The 12,500-nt window shown below is 42.4% G+C and overlaps 1 protein-coding gene across 22 annotated transcripts in view; it reads left to right on the forward strand.

Annotated features, from left to right (window-relative positions):
* The window catches only part of NRXN1 (neurexin 1), a 1,354,235-nt gene that overhangs the window by 514,702 nt on the left and 827,033 nt on the right, over window positions 1-12,500 (forward strand). The gene's annotated exons all lie outside the window — the stretch shown is intronic.

Here is a 12,500-nt window from a genome sequence, read left to right on the forward strand (position 1 = left end):
CACCTTCCCACAACCCACGGCGCCAAAATGGGACGAGCTGCTCTGTGGGATAGCTGCCCATAATGCACCACTCCCAACAGAGCTGCAAATGCTGCAAATGTGGCCACACTGCAGCATTGGTAGCTGTCAGTGTGACCACACTCCAGCACTTTCCCTACACAGCTGTACGAAGACAGCTGTAACTCCCAGCGCTGCAGACCTCCAAGTGTAGCCAAGGCCTTTATTATATACTTTAATTTTAATATTGCATAATTTTTGTTCATTTTTCCCCACTTTGTTTTAGTATTTATTTTCTATAAACAACATTTTCATTGTAAGGTCAGTCTTTGAGCAGAGGATTGGACTAGGTGACCTCCTGAGGTCTCTTCCAACTCTAATATTCTATAATTCTATTACCTACTACATGTTTAAGAAAAGCAACATCCATTTATTCAATTTTTATGAAAAAGAAATTTATTTCACACATCGAGGAAATTCTTTAATGATCTGTTAACAAATATGGAATCCTATTGTGGTCCATGCTTTAGGAAATGTGAAATAGCAGGGTTAGTTAGATTTGCAAACAATTTTTGCTATCGTATACTTCATTATTTTCCTGAAATGTATGTATCAGAGCATTCCTATTATATCAATGAAAGCCAACATAAATCAGCTACCGGGTCAGGTTCAGTCCTGCCTTATTTAGGTCATCGGCTGTCATAAAGCAGTTTACAGAGCCCCTTTCAGCAAAAAGCTTCATTGGCAGAGATATTGTTTAGTGCTGCCTTCAGTCGAAATCTACCCTAACTAGTAATGGAATGGGTTACCTAGGAAGGTGGTGGAATCTCCTTCCTTAGAGGTTTTTACGGTCAGGCTTGACAAAGCCCTGGCTGGGATGATTTAGTTGGGGATCGGTCCTGCTTTGAGCAGGGGATTGGACTAGATGACCTTCTGAGGTCCTTTTCAACCCTGATATTCTATGATTCTATGATTCTGTTAGAACCTCTGTGGAGAGTGCAGCAGTGTAAACAGGCATAGCAGCTCTCACTGTTACAAAGGGTACAATTTACTAGGCTAGTGGACAGAAGTCCATCCTGCTGTGGTTACTAACAAAAACAGAAAGACTTCAACTTTAATCCATGAGAGGAACACATAAGATTTGTTCTTTTTTTACTTAATGGTGTGGAAGTCTGCAACTGTAATGCCATTTAGCAGCTGTCACATCATTATTCTTGTAGCAACTGTTTCCAAAAATATGCCATTTATTTTGTAATTAAGCCTAACTGGTGCTGACACACACTTTTTGCTTCATACATGAACATAAAATAGTCACAGTATTTACTTGTAAATTTGGCACTATGAGTAGAGTTATATTCTAGGTTTATAACCTTATAACTGGAACACGAAGCCCAGTGACCAGGAATATTTGGGTGCCCCAGGGAAGGATCTGGGAAATTGACTTTACACCATTGTATTGTGTCTTGCATTTCCCCCACATTCAGGAAAATCAGATAATGGATGTTAAGACACTGACACTGCTTCATCCTCCATATAATACATATTCATCACTGGCTCACAATGCAATGTTATTGCATGTTGATGCTGAAATTAGTTGTGATGACAAAACATGCAAAACTTGATCTGACCTTACTGTACTAAATGTCACTGCTAGATTAGGCACCTGACAGCTCAACAGGCAACTCAGCCCAGTAGTTGAGGATTTCTATTTTGTTGTATTTTTAAGGTATGGTGGGCTAAAACATGGGTTCCCTAGCTCTCTAATATATAAGAGCTTGTTGAGAGATAGTGTCTGACTTTGTGTATTGACTTCTGAGATTATTTTAGTTTAGTTTTTGTTATATTTGCTAGGCCAGCGCAGAGAAAAATGTCAAGAGCTGAAGTACTGGGACCTGAAAGAGTTCTTCCTCCAAAACTTAATTTCAGATCTGTCATCTATGTGACTCTCATCTCATATTACCTGTAGTGGAAATGTTTGAGATTTCTAACTCACAATGGTATATGAGATTAATTGATCAGTAGTACACTTACATCCAACAAAACAAACTTTAAAAAAGAGCAATTACCAAAAAACCAAACCCAGCCCCACATTAATTGCTTTTGATTCAGAACACATACAAAGGGCAACATGGTAGGTATTGTTACATGGAGGGAGGAATCATGATATTCCTGTAAAGCTGTATGTATTAGTGCTATTGAACAAAGATCATTATGCACATCTATTGTTAATGTCTGATCATTCATGGCTTTACCCGGAGGTGCTGCAAACTCATTATAGAAAACTCAAGGAATGGGAACAAATTCAAAAACCAAAATTGAATTTTGTTGAGTGCATAATCCATTGTGGTATTGATTGAGGAAGAAGCTACAGAAGAATAAGAATTCAGAGAATTGCCTTCAGTGGTTTTACTGAAAGGTCATCCAATGGGACACATTAAATAGATGTTTGTCAGTCATGGCTGCACTGATTTAATCTTTCCAATAACAATTCAAGCTGCTTTTTCCAAAACCGAGGTGCAGAGTTGCTGGTTTGGCTTTTTATTTTCTTCCTCAAGGAAAATGCCATTAAATTAAAATTTAGTCTTGTATATGTAAGGAAGGTCAAGACACAAAAACTGTTAACCTTATTAAAAGCTTTTTCAAATCTGTGTAAACTCTGGATCTGTTTACAGTATTATATTATAAAGATTTTTTCAGCATTACATGTTCAAATGAATACCCTTACATTTTTCTGCATGCCTTTGCATCTGTGTGTGTGCCTGTGTGTGTGTAAAATATATTATACCTTTTGATAGAAGTAGTTTGCAGTGAATAAGGTGCACCCAGACTGTACTGTGTGCCTTGCAAGTTTACGTTTTATCAAATATTTTGTGTTTTTAAGGCATTAATCATATGGTATGTGTGTAACACAAGTTGATGTATGGGGCACTTCTCTCTTTAAAAATATTTGTAGTGATTTCTTACTAGGGTTCTGTCCTAAACATAGACTTCCATAAATCTGTACCAAACAAATTTGTTTGAACATATTTGTCCTTTTAAAAATATTTATTAAATGGGATCTATAGCATTCATAAAATCTACTTCCTAATGCAATAAAGCCTCAGCGAACATAGTATTTTAAATTTCTTTGTGCAGAGTGAGCCATATTCTCCCAGCCTCACCCCACTGACTGAAACGTGTGAGGGGTCCAATACACACTGCTACCAGTGTAATGTTGTACTCTGCCTCCAGGATTGTGATTTGAATCAGAATTTTTTAAGCCCTGAAAACCAGTACAGCAAATTCTGGATATCTTAGTGTGTGATGTGACAAGTCTCTTCTTATCACCTGTTGCTGACACACTAAGCTGGGTGTGGGCAGACTTAGTATGTGCTCTTCTTACTTGCTGTACTCTGGGCTATACCAGAGATTAGAGATATTAGTCAAAGAGGTACAAAAGGACAAATTTTCCCTTCTGTTTCTCCACATTGAAACTCTAGGCGTATCTGAAGGCAAAATGTGTCTTCCACTGGATGACATGAGTACAACTCCCACTGAAGTAATTTCACTTGTTCAACTAGTAGGAGTTTCAGTTGTATAACTGAAGGGAAAATTGAGCTCAAAAGTGAGGTTGAAAGAGAGGCTGTGCTAGATGTTAGACCCCTAAAGCTCATTGTGGCTAAAATGTGTTCAGATGTTAGTAGCTGTTTGGACTTAAATATATTTTGTCATAGGTGAAATCCACCTAGGTGAATGTTTCAATACAAGTAAATAAATAAATAAAATTAATGGAAAAGGTGAATGGTGTAGAAACTTAGTACTGTAAAGTAATAGATGGAAACTTCTGATAATCATGTAAAATATATAGTAAAAGAATATGTTAATCTTATATCCACTTCTGTTCATGGGATCAATTTATCTCCCAGTCTGAGCACTATAAGCACAAATTTATGAAACATTTAAACAGATGTATACATAAGAGACGGGTAGTCTTTGTGAAATCTGCCCTGATTGTATCTGGTCCCATACACCTTACCCAGGAGATTCCCTGGAATCTGAAGAGAAACAATAATACTGCTGGCCCCAGTTCTCTCAGGCTGATGTTCTCGGCATATAGTCTGCATCCATAGAGATGATGACAGGTCCAGTAGTGATAAGGCTCTCCTTGTCAGGTGATCGTTCCAATTCGTCCTGACCATCAGCCCCTGCCCATGATTTGGGCTTCCTCTGTGGATGTATTAACTCTGGGCTTTATAGCTCTGCTCATTTTTTTTGTTACCAAAACTACCCATTTCATGATGCATTTCTCCTGCCCTCCTAGGCCAGTGAATGCCTGGCATAGGAAGCAACCAGTGTGACAAATGCAATCAAATAGTATCTGTCTGAAGTGAAATTGTGCCCAGTTTGGAAGTTCATACTATGTAGATCTGACTCCATGTTTGAGAGAGGCACTGCATGAAGGCAAAATTAGCCTTGAAGAGGATTCTGCTATGTGCTCAATACCCAGAAATATGCATGAGCTTCAGATGGATACTCATGTCCTTGTAGGACTTGTCCATCATCACATGGGATTTGGTTCACTTCCTTACTGCTGCAGACAGTGACCAATATATAACAAAACTTTGCTTCTTCCTTCATCTATACAGTGAGACAGTGGGACTGTATCACCCACACTGGAATAGGAAATGAGCCAAACCTACCTATTTTTTATGGTTGCTATTACTGTAGTATCTAAGCACCTCACAATCTAGAATGTAGTTATCCTCTTGACACCAATGTTTGGTAGACAAGTAGTACCAATGGGGAACTGATGCACAAAGAAACTAAGGGCTAGATTTACAAAGGGACTTAGATGCCTAACTGCCACTCCCAGTGCCTAAATCCCAGAATCAGGCCCCACTGGGATTCACACAGGCCATCCAGCAACTTCTGAACACCATAGGAGCATAAACTCGCTTGGTGCCTACATTTTTGCAGTGTGAATTCCCACACTTGTATCTGTACGTGTGTACAGTGCAGCCCTACACCAGGCAGCATGATGCTTAAGCATCAGAGAGATGTACAAATGGGGGATAGCTTGGCATTCCTCCACCTAATTCATCTGTGGGCTCTGATCTAGTAAGTGTGCTCCATGCTCACCTACTGGATCAGGCCCAATAGTTGAAATCACATAAAATGCCCCTCCCACCAAGGGAGGCGAGCTGTATGGGGATCTCCCTCATAATTTTTATCCCAGTATAATATTAGCTGTCAAGGTGTGACCCCCACTCTGAACTTTTGGGTACAGATGTGGGGACCTGCATGAGATAACCCCTAAGCTTATTTACCAGCTTAGATCTAGTAGCTGCCACCACCAAATAGTTTAAACAAACATTTATGGGAGAGTTATTTGGAAACTGTGTCTTCCCCCCAAATATTTCCACGGGTCTTTATCCCCCTTTTCCTAGCAGGATTGAGACTGATTCACCTCCCACCAATTCCTGGTGAGCCCAGATCCAAAAAATCCTTGGATCTTAAAACAAGGAAAAATCAATCAGGTTCTTTAAAAGAAGACTTTTAATTAAAGAAAAAGGGTGAAAGGAATAACACTGTGAGATTAGCGTGCAAGTTACTCTCACAGACAACACATTCAAAACACAGAAGATGTCCCTCTGGACAAATCTTAAAGTTACACAAAAGAAACCCAGTTTGATTCTCCCTCTTATGCAAAACGAAATCACAAAAGAAAATAAGAAATAATCTAATACATTCCTTCTCTAAATACTTATTACTTTTAAGAAATGTTAGATGGCTGATTCCTGGATCCTTCCCTCCAGCACAAACTTATTGAACAGACTAAGACTGATTTTCCTCCTCCCTCTTTGAAAACATCTTGTCCCCCATTGGTTCCTCTAGTCAAGTGTCAACTAGGCTATGTAAACTTCATAACCCTTTACAGGTAAAAGAGGAATTAACCGTGGACTGTCTGTTTATAACATTAGCATATTCAGCAGGGATGTGGAAGACTGTCATATCAATTCCCCCCTCCACATGAAGGGAAAAAGGGATTTGACCAGACATCTGCCACCTCTCCTCTGGACAGAAGGTGGGAACTGGGAGTCAGGGGAGTGACCTAGCCACAATGGTATAGGATATTCTGATGTGGGGCTCCCTTAGTCTGTCTGTTGAAGCTGTTCTGGTGTGAATAAATAATGAAAGAGTCATTGATCCAGAGGTTGAGAGAAGGGAGGGAGAGCACTTGGAGGAGAGGAAGGTGATCAGGGAACAGTCAACATGGATTCACCACGGGCAAGCAATGCCTGACCAACCTGACTGCCTTCTATGATGAGATAACTGACTCTGTGGATATGGGGAAAACAGTGGATGTGATATATCCTGACTTTAGCAAAACTTTTGATACAGTCTCCCACAGTATTCTTGCTAGCACGTTAAAAAAGTATGGCTTGGAAGAATGGACTATAAGGTGGATGGAAAGCAGGCTAGATTGTCGGGCCCAACAGGTAATGATCAACGGCTCGATGTCTAGTTGGCAGCCGATATCAAGTGGAGTAACCCAGGGGTCGGTCCTGGGGCCAGTTTTGTTCAACATCTTTATTAATGATCATGGTGATGGGATGGATTGCATTTGCACCCTCAGCAAGTTCGGAGATGACACAAAGCTGGGGGAAGTGGTAAATATGCTGGAGGGTAGGGATTGGGTCCAAAGTGACTTAGACAAATTGGAGGATTGGTCCAAAAGAAATCTGATGAGTTTCAACAAAGACAAGTGCAGAGTCCTGCACTTAGGATAGAAGAATCCCCTGCTCCACTACAGGCTGGGGACCGATTGGCTAAGCTGCAATTATTCAGAAAAGGATCTGGGGATTATAGTGGATGAGAAGCTGGATATGAATCAACAGTGTGCCCTTGTTGCAAAGAAGGCTAACGGCATATTGGACTGCATTAGTAAGAGCATTGCCAGCAGATAGAAGGAAGTGATTATTCTCCTCTATTTGGCACTGGTGAGGCCACATTTGGAGTATTGTGTTCAGTTTTGGGGCCCCCACTACAGAAAGGATGTGGACAAATTGGAGAGAGTCCAGTGGAGGACAGCATAAATGATCAGGGGGCTGAGGCACGTGACTTACAAGGAAAGGCTGAGGGAACAGGGCTTATTTAGTCTGCAGAAGAGAAGAGTGAGAGGGGATTTGATAGCATCCTTCAACTACCTGAATGTGGTGTTCCAAAGAGGATGGAGCATGGCTGTTCTCAGTGGTGGCAGATGACAGAACAAGGAGCAATGATCTCAAGTTGCAGTGAGAGAGGTCTAGGTTTGATATTAGAAAACACTATTTCACCAGGAGGTTGGTGAAGCACTGGAATGGGTTACCTAGAGAGGTGGTGGAATCTCCATCCTTAGAGGATTTTAAGGCCTGGCTTGACAAAGCCCTGGCTGGGATGATTTAGTTGGTGTTGGTCCTCCTTTGAGCAGGGGATTGGACTAGATGACCTCCTGAGGTCTCTTCCAACCCTAATCTTCTATGAGTCTATAAGAGCAGACATGAGGATAACTCTGTAGCAGGGATCGTCAACCTTTGGCATGCAGCCTATCGGGGTAATCCGCTGGCAGGCTGCAAGATATTTTGTTTATGTTGACCATCCGCAGGCGCAGCTCCCAGTGACCGCTGTTTGCTGTTCCTGGACGAAGGTTGCCACCCCCTGCTCTAAAGCCTGGTGGTTCGAGCAGTCATCTGAATGTAGGGAGACCCATGATCCACTCCCCCTACTCCAACCATTTTAATTATTTATCCACATTGAAATAGCTTCAGTAGGAGAGATGGAGGGACTTTACATCAGAATGTCCCATAGCTCAGTAGCTAGGGCATTCAGCTGAGATGTGGCAGATCCCTGTTCAAATCTTTTCTCACCCTCAGGTGGAGGAGGAAGTGAACTGGAGGTCTCCCATATCCTAGGTGAGCACCCTAGTCAGTGGCCTAAAAATGATGTGGGTCATCCTGCTGCAGTGGCAGCAAAAATGATGTAGGCACCTAACTCCAAAAAAAGGGTTTGCAGCTGAGAATGCCCCCTGAAATGTGGCCACTCTAGCCCTAGGACCATGGTGCACTGTGGGAAAACTTTACTGCCCACCCTATGTGTTACCAGGAATCAGCTCGCTTTGCAAAAGTCTTGATTGGTTCACTCTCCATTGCAAACCCAGAAGGCTCTCTGATAGTGTGCTTGCAGATCAGTGATCAGAAGAGGATGGATTAACAACACTGCCCTGAGCTGATGCTGTTCGCAAAGGGGGGTGACTTCCATTTTCAATAGAGTGGACTGCAGATTGTTGGGATAGAGTGGACTAAGGAAGTTGTCCCACAGAGTTCTGGGATATTTCTGGCTGACTTCCATGACCAGACACAAACGTGGTTGCATCTATACTGGAAAGCAATAGGGCTCAGATCATTGGTCGTGTTTTAGTTTGAACTTGGACCCTCCAACCCTGCAGGGACTTGGGACCGTTGGTCTGAGCCCTGGATTAGCGTAATTGGAGTATAGATGCAAGGGATGGTTAGGCTTAAGTTCAGGCTCAAGCACAGGCTTACTCATAGACCAGAAGGGACCAATATGATCATCTAGTCTGACCTCCTGCACAAAGCAGGCCACAGAACCGTACCCATCCACTTCTATAACAAACCCCCAACCTATGTCTGAGTTACTGAAGTCTTCAGATTGTGGTTTGAAGACCTCAAACTGCAGAAAATCCACCAGCAAGTGACCCATGCCCCATGCTTCAGAGGAAGGCAAAAAACCTCCAGGGCCTCTGCCAATCTGCCCTGGAGGAAAATTCCTTCCCGACCCCAAATATCTCAATCAGCTAAACCCTGAGCATGTGGGCAAGACTCACCAGCCAGCACTATGGAAAGAATTCTCTGCAGTAACTCAGATCCCATCCCATCCAACATCCCATCACACACCATTGGGCAGACTTATCTGCTGATCATCAAAGTTCAATTGCCAAAATTAAACTATCCTATCATACCATCTGTAACCGGGCCGGACTCACCCCTGCGACGCCTCCTGCTGGTCACTTTGGGAATTAGCTCAAATTGCAGCTCAGAGCGCCCTCTGCAGACCGGTGATCCGCCTTCCAGCCTCTGGCCCCATGTCCTTCCCTAGACCCCAGTGCCCCTTTTACATGGGGTGCTGCCCCCCTGGCAGTAACCCCTTTCTCTTAGGGGTTTCCCCTCCCCAGGGAACCCCCCTTTATCCCCACTTTGCCTCAGGGTCTTGGCAACTGCCCAGTCATTAGCTAGCCCCACGCCCTGGGGCATACTGCAGTATTACCCTCTCATCATCGGCAAAGGGGTTTGGGCCTGCTGCCTTGGCCTACCCCTGGGTTGCACCCTGCAACCCCAGTACCTCCTAGCCTACTGCTAGGCCACAGCCTGGGGCTCTCCAGGCAGGAGCTCCCCAGCTCCTCTGCCTTTCCCCAGACCTGCTCCACGCTAGGTACCTTGTCTCAGCAGCCAGGCCCTTCTCTCTCTGAACGCAGAGAGAGACTTCTTAGCTCCTGGTTTCTCTGCCCTTTTATAAGGGCCTGTGGCTCAGTTTGGGGCGTGACCCCAGCTGCAGCCACTTCCCCAAATCAGCCCAGCTTACAAGGCTGCTTTCTCCAGCCCCGGCCCCTTCCCTGGGCTGTTTTTAACCCCTTCAGGGCCGGAGCAGAAATCTGCCCTGCTACACCATCCCTTCCATAAACTTATCAAGCTTAGTCTTAAAGCCAGATATGTCTTTAGCTCCCACTACTCCCCTTGGAAGGCTATTCCAGAACTTCACTCCTCTAATGGTTAGAAACCTTCATCTAATTTCAAGTCTAAACTTCCTAATGTCCAGTTTGTACCCATTTGTTCTTGTGTCTACATTGGTACTAAGCTTAAATAATTCCTCTCCCTCCCTAATGTTAATCCCCCTGATATATTTGTAAAGAGCAAGCATATCCCCCCGCAGCCTTCTTTTGGCTAGGCTACACAAGCCAAGCTTTTGAAGTCTCCTTTTCATAAGGCAGGTTCCATTCTCGGATCCATCCTAGTAGCGTTCTGAACCTGTTCCAGTTTGAATTCATCCTTCTTAAACATGGGAGACCAAACTGGCCACACAGTCTTCCAATTGAGGGTCTCACCAGTGCTTATTAACGGTACTAACACCTTCTTAATCTTTGCTGAAATACCTCGCCTGATGCATCCTAAACTGCATTTGCTTTTTTTAACGGCCAATATCGCATTGGCGACTCTAGTTCATCCTGTGATCAACCAATACTCAGGTCCTTCTCCTCCTCTGTTGCTTCCAACTGATGTGTCCCCAATGTATACTAAAATTCTTATTATTAATCCCTGAAGTGCATGACCTGCACTTTTCTCTATAAATCAATCCTATATCATTACTCCATCTTACAGGGTCATCCAGATCATCCTGTATGACACCATGCGTCCTTTCTCTGTGTTAGCATACCCCCGCTTTGTGTCATCCACAAACTGTATAACACATTCTCGCGCTTTGTGCCAAGGTCAGTAATTAAAAAGGTTAAATAATAAGATTGGTCCCAAAACCGATCCTTGAGGAACTCCACTAGTAACCTCCTTCCAGCCTGACAGTTCACCCTTCAGTATGACCCGTTGGAGTCTCCCCTTTAACCAGTTCCTTATCCACCTTACAATTTTCATATTGATCCCCGTTTTTTTCCAATTTAACTAATAATTCCCCATGTGGAACCGTGTCAAATGCCTTACTGAAACTGAGGTAAATTAGATCTACTGCATTTCCTTTGACTGAATAATCTGTCACCTTCTTGAAGAAGGAGATCAGGTTGGTTTGGCACGATCTACCTTTAGTAGAACCGTGTTGTAATTTGTCCGAATTACCATTGAGCTCAATGTCCTTAACTACTTTCTCCTTCAAAATTTTTTCCAAGACATTGCATACTACAGATGTCAAACTAACAGGCCTGTAATTACTCGGATCACGTTTTTATTTACTTTGTCTGGCCTTTAATCACTCTGTGTTACAGGTGATATCTAGAAAAGCGGGTGATACTTGCCCCACAGAGGTCTTGTGAAGCTAAGTTAATTAACATTAATAAAGTTATTTGAGAACTCTGGATAGAAGGTTCTATATCGATGCAAATATTATTGTTTTGTTTTGAAGCTGATAGGCCATCAGAATGAACAGTTGGTGTGCAGCCTCTGTGAGATCTCTCTTGAGAGCCACTCCCCTCCCCCAAATAATAGTAAATGATGATCATATCATCAACAGTGTTTATGTAATGGCAAAGTGGAAGATGGTGGTGAGAATTTTAATTTGCATTGTATTACCCCCCTGTGATTCAATTAGCCTTTCCTGGTATTGTAACCATCTGCTATGATAGCTCTATAGCCGTGAAAGCATTTCCTTTGATTACTGCAGACTTTTTCCTTTAAAAAGTATGATGTCCAATCCTGTGCAGGCTTTTTTTTAAGTGAGATTTTTCTCCTGAGAGGGAAATTCTACTTTCCTCCTCTGTCTCATACACCTAGCCTTTGAGATATGTTAGGGTCTTCCCTGAAGGAATTTGGAGTACAAATGACAATTTGTCATTGAAGTAAAAGGGGCTGGCTTGATATGGCAAACACTGTTAAACCTTTTGAACCCGTTTTTCCACTGCATTGCAACTGGTACAAAGTAGATGTAAACCGTTACCTGATTAGAATTCTGCTCTCGTTTAGACAATGAGGTGTTTTACACCTGCTTTGAACTAACTTTGAACAGGTGTCAATGACTTTACAAGGGGAAAGGGAGTAGAGAATCATAGCATGAAATTCTGGCTCTAATTAAGTCCATGTCACAAGTCCCATTGATTTTAACAAGGCCAAGATCCCACCATAGTTTCTAGTAGAGTGAATGAATAGTACCTTAGAAGTGCAAGATATTTTTTCGCCAAGATACTGTCTACACTGGGAAAATGTATTCTGGAAAACTTGTTCCCTAACATATCTTCACTAGCATGATGTTAAACACAATTTTGCCTTTAGTGTGAACAGGAAAAGTCATGTTTAAAAGCTTGGTACCTGGTTGTGGGGAGGATCTTAGCATTTAACCAAGCTAATGTGTTTCTGAACATGGCTTGTCTCTTTGTATGCTACGTGCTCAGTTGTGTTAAAAATTATTAGTCCAATGGTTTGTTAACGTATTCTAATCTGATAGTATTTTCCCAGTATAGACATGGCCACTGAAAGTTCCTTCAGTCATACTTAGGGCTTGTCTGCAAAGAGGCATTCAGAAAAGTTAAGGTGAATCCTCTTGGGAGGATTAAGTCAGAGTGAACTAAGGCCACTTCCCTTCTGAATTAAAGCATACACAAGAGGGTTTAATGTGCTTTAATTTATGCTTTTAGCTGATTCACTTTAACTTTCTAGAGTATCCTTGTGTAGAGATGACCTTAGAAAAGTAATTTAATTTGAATGTAATGCTGATTGGTCTGTTTCTGTTGGCTTCTTAATGGCTGTTAAGTA

This window comes from Chelonoidis abingdonii, chromosome 3 (genome assembly GCF_003597395.2).
Source record: "Chelonoidis abingdonii isolate Lonesome George chromosome 3, CheloAbing_2.0, whole genome shotgun sequence".
Classification (NCBI taxonomy): Eukaryota; Metazoa; Chordata; order Testudines; family Testudinidae; genus Chelonoidis; species Chelonoidis abingdonii.